An 11568-nucleotide genomic window follows, 5' to 3' on the forward strand; every position below is an offset into this window, starting at 1 on the left:
ATTTCAGGTACGCAAATTGTAAAAATTAATATTTGTATATAAAATTATCAAAATAAGCATAAAAAAATCACATTTTCATACTTACATGAGATTTTTGTTCATCATGGTTATTTTATAAACTTAATAATTAAAAATTTGAATTTAAGAACATTATTATATATAAATCTGAATTTCATAAGAATATTCCATGTTTTAGAAAACAAAATTAAAAATTTGGATGATCTGGATAATTAATATTGTATTTAATAAAATCATAATGCGATTAAATTATATTATTTTCATAACTGTAGTACTATAAGCTGATAAAAAACTTTATTTCCAAAAATATATTTATTGTATGTGATAATAAGCGTCTTATGTTTAAAAAAAAATACCACCATACTTATAGCTTATCATATTACACAACATTCAAATATTGTAACCCAAACGAAAATAATTTTTATTTCCAGTATAAAAATATAAAATTTAAATTTCAAATTTAAATAAGCTTTAAAGAAAGTTTAGTTGCTGGTAATTTAATGAGAAAAAAATTAGGTAGATATACAAAAATTTCGAACATACGTGAAATATAATCTTGAAATTTTTCTTACAAAATAAAATGTCATATTTAGTAAAAGAATTGTGTATATTACGCGTGAATTGGAAAAAAATTTTATGGATTGTTTAATTTAAATTTTATTAAGCACCGCTAAAACCAATATGTATAAATATTTAATTATCTATTATTAAATAAAAATAATCAGTTTGTTTAAAAGTCCTCCAGCTCTAATAACTATAAATTAAGATCCTTTTAAAATTTGACGCGATTATTAAGCTACAAAAAATATTCCAATTGATAAACATTGATTAATTTTTTGAATACAAAACACCCAGATTCAACTCATTATTGTTGAACTGCTAAACTTTTTAAATACCAAAGTTGTCATAAAATATATAAATCCTTTTAATATTTTAATATTATGTACTTATAGTATTATAATTTTGCTGGAAATAATAAATTAGTAATTGTGCCTATTATTATTAATATTAATTTATAATTTTATCGTTTAAAAGGTTCTATTTTTAATATTGATATGAATCTGTTCTGATTTCTCAGTAAATATTTCGTTCAGATGATCTCTAAATAAAAGGTGATACCATAATAGTATAGTTACGTACATATTATTACAGAAAGACGTACTTTATAAATGCATTAAATGTGCTTTAAGCGTGAAGAATATAATTATTTTAATTACATTTTAGGTGTAGACAAGAAAACCTTAAATTATACGCCGCGAAAACACTATAATACGTTATGTAATAGATATGTGAAATTTAAATTATTTTCATACCTTAGTCAGGCAACTTGCTTCAATTATCTATGTTTTAATTGTTATTCATTTTTTTAAAATTAATTTCGATTTTAAAAATATTGAATGTTTTATTTAAACCATTATGTTTTTTGATAAATAATATTCTATCAAATATGTATACTGTATTAATGTTATACTTAAAATGAAAAAATAATTTAGTTTAATTTAAATAAACATTTTTAATATAGTAGTAAATAAATAATTATATAATATCAATAATTTTGAAATAGGTAACATTGAATCCATTTAGAAGTTATGTTAACAATCAATAATATATTCATATTATACACAACTATTGTTATTGTACTTATTAACATTTTTTTAGAATATTGATATTTGACCATTTCTCAAGTTGAAAACTTTTTCAATATGAATTTGTGACTTATAGTTTGAATTTTTTGCTGACGTTTAATTAAGTATTTATTAAAAATCAATTTAAATAAATTAAAAAAAAATAAAAAAAATAAAATATATCATGCAGTTATAATTCTATAAATTTAAAATTTAACATTGATTTTAGTTTACATTATTCAATTTATACAGGTAATTTTCTAATTGTTTCATGTTCTAGTTAATTTTGTAAAATTTTAAAAACATTTGAGTTAACACAATATGTTGTTTACAGGGCGATGAAACAGTTTTGAGGTAAGTGTATGTATTTTCGTTAGATTGAAAAATTTATTTGAATTGCCGTAATACTCGTTTAGTGATATCCTTCTATGAAAAATATTAAACAGTTAATAAAAAAATGCAATTTATTGTTTGTAACATATTGAACATGAATTTACAATTTTCATGTACAAAGTAAATCTGGTGTTTTTTGTACATAAGAGTACCAAGAGTATCAGGATTAAACCATTATTAAAATGTATGAAAAAAATACAATACTTATAATATTCTAGATGTGTGGGCACACAATAGTGAAGTGATGTACCTAAATAGCCTATCTAAACGCCGTCTGATTATAATTTTCCTTTTTAAATATTATATAGATTTAATATGCTGGCTAAATACTATGTCTAATTTTAATTTTCTTCCAACTAACTATATTATATTTCAACTGTTTGCTTTTTATTAATGTTTTTCATTGATTTAATTTTGTTCGAGTAATATTTAAATAATATATAACAGGTTTTTACTTTCATGATTACTATTATATAATTAGTAGTTTTTAAAAGTTTATCAAAATTTTTTTAATCTCTTTGGTTTATTTTTATTTGTATAGGACTAGATTTGTTTTTTTCCAGTAAAAAATCATTTTAATTTTATATTGTCTTTGCTTTACATTGTATTTACATCAGCTCATTCCTTTTTTGATATTTATACATTAATTAGAATATACATAATCTATATTAAGTTTAAAATACGTATAAGTGAAGTATAATGGAAACATATAATTAGTAGCTAGTTAAAGAAACCATTTGTGAATGAAACTTCAGGCAGCGTACAGCCGGATGTTTCATTTTTATTCAACTAATATTTCACGGCGCCAATTTTGTTTTAGATACTTAATAGGTACCAACGCTAAACGCCAATTTTTTAGTTGAAACAAAATATATAAAATATTTAATTATTTCTAAAAAATTTAAGTTCCATTATTTTTATTATTTTATCTTTTATTAATTATATTAATGGTGAACAGTACAAATGTGATTGTAACCTTTTGAAAAAAAAAATTTTAAGCTTAGGCTTAGAGAGTCATTTGTAATAGAGGTAGATAGTAGATCGATGACTTGACGATTTCAGCAATTCAGTAATTGGTAAAATTTTTTGAAGTATTTTTGAAACATATTGGACAGGTTGAATAGAGATAAATTTCTGATTGAGTGATTGGAGGCATTTTGAATTATATAGTTAAAGTTATAGTATTAATCAGTGTTGAATTTAAAAATGTATAAATTGTATAATTAATATTTTTTTTTTTTTTTAAATATGTGACATGAATACAAAAACTTTATCTTCTTTCCTATATTCAAATATTGATTATATTTCTTTAGTTGCATGATAATGATTTTTTTGATAGGAGAATTTATTACTTATAGTGTCTTATCGAACCCTTTATTAGTAGGACAAGAGCTTTAAAACCCAGAATTCACCAGACTAGTTGGCATTGGTATTCATCGCTGATGTCCATTTTAATCACCCCTTAAGACAGAAAAGAACTTCTATCCTTCTTATGGATATAAGGGCAACTTATAATATCTGAAAGCTCCAATAACTTAATGTTTATATTTATACCCAAAACCCATAAATTTCAATTAATTTTATCCGGTTTTGTACTCAAATTCCTTAACTAACAAAAAATGTTACCTAGTTTTATACACAAAACTCATGACGTGAAAAAAATATTATTCTGATTCAAATAACGTACCTGATACTCAAGATATTTTAACCTGTATCAACTCAATTAGACAAAAAATATTAATTCTACAATTTCTGCAAACTTGCTTGCTTTTTCAGTGGCTAAAACGCTCTTAAATTCAACACTAGTAAGCTGAAAGTAAGTTATATGTTATGTTGTTTAACTAGGAAAAGTGGTAAAGAAACTTATTCAATATTGTTATCTTAAATTGCGTACTAAGTTATATATATATTATATATTATACGGAATGATGATTTTAACACTATATATCAATAATAAATAATTATTAAATGCCGAATAAATAATTATTTACCACTATTAGTATTGATGTTTATGAAGGAATTTATTTTTTTGATGTAATAAATTTATTTTGATTTTTTACACTTCTAAAGTAAATTATCATTATACACTTTAATTTTTCACTAAATATTCATATTAATACTTATTAAATACGATTTAATTTTAAAAATAGGCATTTCATCATTTTTTCGTAGAATATATAAATATTTGAAATTTTTAGTATTATAAAAACTAGATTTGTATAAAAAAAAAAACTTGAAAACCTTGCACGAGGTTACTTATAAGTTCTTCATAACTCATATTTTAAAAATATTGTAAATACTAGTCATATTTTTTCTTATAAGTATTGAAAGTTCAAATTTTTACAAAATTCGTCAAAACCATAAACATTTCTATAATATTTTGTAGTTATGAACTCAAATTATTTTGAATTGATCTTAAAAATTTAATGCAAGATTCCTCATAAATTTTCAAAAAGTTTAGAATATGGTCAAATTATTTTTTGGGGGAGCGATTGAAGTTTGAATTTGACGACATTGGATATTCAAACGTACATATAAAAATGAATTTAAGATTCAAAATAAGTTTTTCTAATTGAAATTTAAAATATATGATTTTTATTTATAAATGTTTGAAGTTAAAATGTTGACAAAACTCGTCATAATCATGAAAATTATTTTATACCATCAAACGAGATAACTCGAGGCAGTTTTCAACTTAACATTAATACATTTTTAATTTTTATAATTACTTAGCTAATTTTGGTGTCAAAAGTTTACTTTTCGTAAATAAATTATGTACTTCATGTTTTAAGTTTTTTAAGTTTTATTTTGAAGTGTTTTTACTTTAATTTTTATTTGTTGTTTAAATTTCTATTTATTGCTACATATTATAGTTTCAACATGTCTTGTTAAAAAAAAATTCGTGCTCACAATTTCACATTGCTTGGACAGGACTACATAGACCGGGAAATGTGTACATTGCCCGGCATCCCACATTGTCCGTAACATATATACTTGAAATACAATGATATTATTATTTTATATTATGCATTTAGTATGTTCGTTATCTATTTCAAATATATCAATAAATTAATGAAGTTACATACTCATATCATGAAGATAATATTTTCAAATATGTTTAGACATTATAATAGTTAAGTATATTTTTAATAGTAGAAAATAAATTTAAATCGCGTGAAAATATATGATTAGGATTTATTATTTTATAAACTGATTAATTGAAAACCTCTAAGAAATATATTTAGTATATTGTGACTATTAAATTATAAGTAGGTAGTAGTCAGTAAGTAATCTTTAATTGTCCATGTTATTTGAAATAAGAAATATCACACCTTGACATTCTATTCTTTTTATTTTTAAATATATTAATCGTATCCTCAGATATTTTTCTAGGGGGAGGGAGGAAAAAATAAATGAAGATAGGTATTGTTATTATACATTTTAATTATAGAACATTATTATTTTTCGTTATTATTACATTAAATTATTCCAATTAGGTTACAAATTTAAAACTCTTAGGGGTAAGTGTCCAGTGTTGACCCCCCCCCCCCTCCCTTTGGGGACGCCTAAGTATAAATATATATACTTTTAAATATTAAATTATGTAACTAAACTTTTTTAGAGATGTACTACAGTAGTATAGTAATACTTACCTATGACTTAATTGTAAATATTGTTCATACATTTTACAAGATTAATAATATTATGATTTTTCTTTTTTTGTTACTACGACAGAATTATATCTTCTCAATATAAATATAAGTTTCGGCTTGAAAAAAATATGTGATTTATTATAATATTTATTAAATTATATTTAAAAATTAATTGATTATTGGTTTTTAAATTATTTAAATGTATTTAAATTTTTAGTTTATAAATAAGTCAATTATTATTCTTGTACCTACCTATTAGGAATATTAACTGACTTATCAGTTGATCAATGATAAGCATATTTGTTTTCATGAATATTATTGGTAATACTCATATTAAAATATTTTGAATACAAGGATCAATACATTTTTAAATTTTGCTTATTAATGTTAATTAATCATGTAATATTGAAATTTATGTCAAAAAATAATGTTTTTAAAAGATAAAAATTCTGAAAAAAAAATCGTTATGTTATACATTAAATATATTGTATAGATATAAGTTAAATGTTTTACATTTTAATTAAATTCTGTTAGAATAGTAATATAGTATGTATCATAAAATTTAACGAATATACATTAACTAAATTATTTATTATGGAAGGAATAAAAATAAAAAATAATTTACAGACAGAATTGAATTAATTAACGATGGACATTGATGTAGTTTTACGATAAGCGGAGTATAATATTTAACAATCTAATTATAAGTCAACACCATGTGAAATTATATGATTTGATAAATTAATAAAGCAAAATTCTGCATAATATGTAGAGAGCAGAATTTTAAATTTATACAAATAATTCATCAAACTGTGTTGTATATATTAATTAAAAAAGTTCATTTAGTATTCTTGAAAGTTTGTGATGTATAAATGAATTAAAAAAACTAATTATTAAAATCAATAACAACATTTTAAAGGGATAACAACTGATAGAATAGACTCGTTTTTAGGATATCTTCAATTGAGATATAATTTATTTTGAAAGAAATCGATTTCTATAGTTTTACGTTTCTGTATTAAATAATGCATTAAAGACTAATCAACACAAGGTACCAATTAAATTTTCAAATTATTTACGTGTAATAATGAAGTGTTGATTCTTGTTATGTTTAGTGGTTCGAATGTATTTATTGTACTTATTTTCTTATATTAAGTTTTATATTTCGAATTCATAGCTTCTGTTTGAATAATATAAAAGTGTTTTCATACTTTATTAGTCACTTATATGTTGAAAGTTTTTGATTTTACAGTTACCAATTTATTTTGTGATGGTATAAATACAGACTTCTTATAAGTTAAGTGAACGTGATTAAAGTTATGAATATAAAAACTTCCAATATATATAATATATTGAAAGAAAATATTTAATAATTAAAAACTATATAACCCAAGTTGACTTTAAAATTAGTTAAGCTGAAAATGTTTAAAAAAGATGATGACAAATATTTACATACCTTTATATAATATATAATTATTATATTATATATATATACATATATGTTATATTTGTTATTTTGTTACGGAAAAAAAATAAAAACCAAAAATAGTATTCACACCTTTTATTATGTGACTTATATTTATTGATTTACATTTTTTTTTTTTTTTTATCGATAGAACAATTATACCAATATTAATTATTACGTATCAACACGCACATAAGAAATAGTATTGATGGTTTCTTGCTAATTTTTATTATTTTTCATTTCGTACCTACATCATAGTTATGTAATATATATTAATATTCATTAAAATATTTTATGTAAAAAATAAATGAAAATTGTTATTGTACGATTAATATAATAAATTATTTAAACTTAGTGATTAATATATTGACTTAAAGATCCATCACAATTACTTACTCTTATCGAATAAACAATTTAAAGCCTAATGTAGCAATGCAACTCGTAAATAACGCTAAGTAAATATTTACATCAATATCTTATTTTTAATTATGTATTTTTCTTATTATTTGTATTACTCATATCTTTAATAAAGAGCTTTAACTCCTTTTAGCATGAAAACTAGCCGACTTGCGTCGGCTTCACATAGGTGTATTGCTAATATTAAATACTACAGAATGTCTTTATATACAACGTTCACAGTTTTTTTGTCATTAGACAATACAAACATGTTTTTTTAGAGGTTACTTTTGAAAGAGCGACATGTATAATTGGCCATGTAAAAAACACTCAACGCTCAAATCTAAGCTGGCAACGTTGAAAATTTGACCCTGTAATTTATTAATGGTTATTGCAAAAGATATCTTTATTGTAGATTATAGGCGTTTAAATTGAAACGGTAAATTCGATGGTATCAGAGGACTTCAGGGAATCAATACATCTAAACATCTTCTCCGGTACCACATCTGGTGAGTATTGTGTTTTCTGTTATGAAAGTTTTTAGTAATTTTACGAGTAAACTCGTGTCATCATAAGCTGTCATAAGATCTATGTAAATCTGAAATTTTTTGCAAATTATCATCACGACTAGGAAACCCTAGATACAATCGTGGTCGGTTACAGGAATACCCGAAATACACAATGCAATTATACATAAGTGTAAATTTATTAAAAATAATCAGTGTTTTATTTCTATATTTTGCACTTTATATACATAAAAACTTCCTCTTAAATCATTTTACCAATAAAAAAAAAACCGCATCAAAATCCGTCGCGTAATTTTAAAGATCTAAACATACAGGCAGCGAGGAAGCACATTTGTTTTATACCATATTAAGATTAAAATTAAGAAGATATGGATTAGATTTTGAAAATCAATACATTATGATATACTTATCAATTTAAAATAAATAAAACATAATACTTTTAAAATTATTCTTTATAACAATCCATTTTATTAGGAAGGTTATCTTGGAAATAGCCAATATTAATTTAAAGAAAAATTAAAACTAATTTAATCAATAACTTAAAATTTAAATATAAAATAATTATGTATAACTAAGAAATACAAATGTGTTAAATGTTAAAAAGAACTTCTAATAATTATTTTTATAGATTTAATAAAGTAGGGTGCTCATTAGTCAGGCGCATCATCCGACCAAATATTATTCCTACCTTAATTAGAGTTATAAATAAGAATATCAATAAAAAAATTGTATCTAGATTTTAAAGATTCGAACAGAAACTTTAAAGCTAATTTAATACAGTGATGTAATTATGTTGATGGTATTTAATTTTTAAAAAGGTTCATATAAAAAAAAAAAATAAAAGAACACAACTGAACTTGCTCTATTATATTGATATAAGTTATTTTATACATCATTTACAAAATTTATTTTTAAACATATCTGTTGAAAAATGTTATTGTATTATTTATTTTTAAAGAGGATTGACTTTTAGCAGCTAGAACAGGATGTTAATTTATGTAAATATTTAATATGTTTAAAATGTACTTAATTCCATAAATATTAATGTAACTAAACAATAAGTATTAATGTGTGTGGAGTGCTCTACGTCTCTGTCCAAAGTTTCAAGTACTTTAAATTATTTACCTACATAAGAAGTTGAACAAAAACTTATAGAACCTAAAGACTTCACGTATAAATAGTTAAAACCAAAGTTTTTTTTAAATAGTTAATAAGGTGGCCAATTTTAAAAATATTATTAGTAGCACCTACAAATTTTATTAAAAAAAAAAAAAAAAATGTAAAATTTTATATCATATAAATATATGATAGGCATGTAGTCCAATATGTATTTTTATATTTAATAATAAATAATTTTTTCTCATATTTCCTATCATGGTTGTTATTTATACATAATGTATATTACATTATACAATAAACCCAAACTCAATAATTTTATAAAAACAAAAAAAATGATTAATTAAAATGACAAATACACAATAAAATAAATTACGTAATACGTATTGACTATCTTTGCATGATAAACAAAGTAAAACTTTATTAATCTAGTTGTTTCAAATATAATATTTAGGTTTTAAAAATAACTAGATCAGTGAATAAGAATAGATTAATAAATAAGTATTAGTGTGGAATTAAACAAGAAATTGTGTAACATTTTGTTCTAGATTAACTGTTGTTTGTTGACTTTTTAATGTACCGATAAGCAGTGAATTTGTAGCGGTGATTGGAGGACGTACTGCAGTCTGGCACATTCTGTCTGATATATTATTATAATATACATTATACATTTACAATATAGAATATCAATTAAACTATATTGTACAATTTGTGGTTTGCACCTTAAACATTCAGTTAATCAAAGGGGTTATAGACTCGGACCCCCCTTGGGTGCACCCCTGTTTCAAGGTATGATATTCAAAGTTTTAATGCTATGAATACATTGAGATTCCAATAAATTTTAAAGTGGAAAAATAATGGGTTTTGAACATAATAGGTAACTCACAAAAAATTAAATTAAATAAAAAAATCTGAGTGGATCTACGCTAGAGCTCTAGCTGTCATTCTTTTAAAAAATATATAAAACGTTTTTAATAGTACTTTTAACAAACCATCAAGGAAATCATCAAACATATTTCTTTTATTCAAAAAATAAATATATAATTGTATTAAAGTAAAAGTAATCAAAAAATTAATAAGACCTTACTGACAAGTATATTTAATTTTCAACAAAACGTGATAATGGAAAATATTTCAAAAACATTTAAACTTTATGAGTTACTTCTTTATTGTATTTAAACTGTCATAAATGTCTATTTGTCAAACGTATATTCCACTTTAAACATTTAGAGTTATCTTTTATCACATTCAATCTGAAAATAAAAATAAATAAGTATATCCATTTGTTGTTTTTTTTTTCGAGTGCTGTTAAATGTATATAATATAATATAATAGTTACTTAAATGTATTATACATTTTATATTATCTATTTTAAAAATGTATTTTTATAACAATACATAAGATAATATAGACCATAATTAAATAATTATTTATATTTTTTATAGGTTATTGTAGAAACCAATAATTTTTATATTCTTATTTGTAATTTTTTAATTTCAGAATATTTTTATGAAACACATTTATTTAATTTTTTTTAAATCAAGAAAATTTGGATTAATATTTTTAAGTAGAGAATTAGCTACATAGCATTGCATAACAATTAAATAGATACTTGTTTGATGTAAAAAATAAAATTTTCAAATTTATTATATTATTATTTATTCATTTATGGTGTACACAATACACACACAAAAAATTTGAAATACTCCAATTTCATTTGAACTTATACATATTATATAAAGTCTCTAAAGTATAAATATTATTTCAAACAATAATATTTTTTTCTTGATGTTAGTAATACAAATAAAAAAATCCACAAAAAAATATTATTTGATTTTTATAGTTATTTTATATGCATACACAGAACTTGAAATTATGTTTGTAGTTTATGCTTATTATACTAGGACAAGTAAAAAAGTAAAATAACAAGTTTTTGAATTTTAGTATACTAAATATTAACAATTGGGTAATCATATTACTATTTTGTATTCAGTAACTTAATTGATTAAGCATGCATTTTAGATTTATTACGTTTTATAAGAATTGTAACTGATGAATATAATTTTTAGATTAATTATTACCACATTTAATCATAAAATTAAATTTTCTTTAGAAAGAAGCTTATTTTTTACATATGTAGTACATATACATAATATAAATCTACATAAAAGAAAAGAATAAAAAGCAATTTAAAACTGCATACTTCAAAAACAGTTATGTATGATCTATATCTTTCTTGGAGTATAATAATATATATATTGTACATTAAAATGTAAGACTCAAACTCGGATGAAATCTTTCAACGAGTTAAATAAACTTACAGTTCATTTACTCGTGAAATATAGAGTATTCATAATTAAAGAAAAAAAGAATTC

This window comes from Melanaphis sacchari, unplaced genomic scaffold, assembly GCF_002803265.2.
Source record: "Melanaphis sacchari strain LSU unplaced genomic scaffold, SCAv2.0 Contig65_pilon_pilon, whole genome shotgun sequence".
Lineage (NCBI taxonomy): Eukaryota > Metazoa > Arthropoda > Insecta > Hemiptera > Aphididae > Melanaphis > Melanaphis sacchari.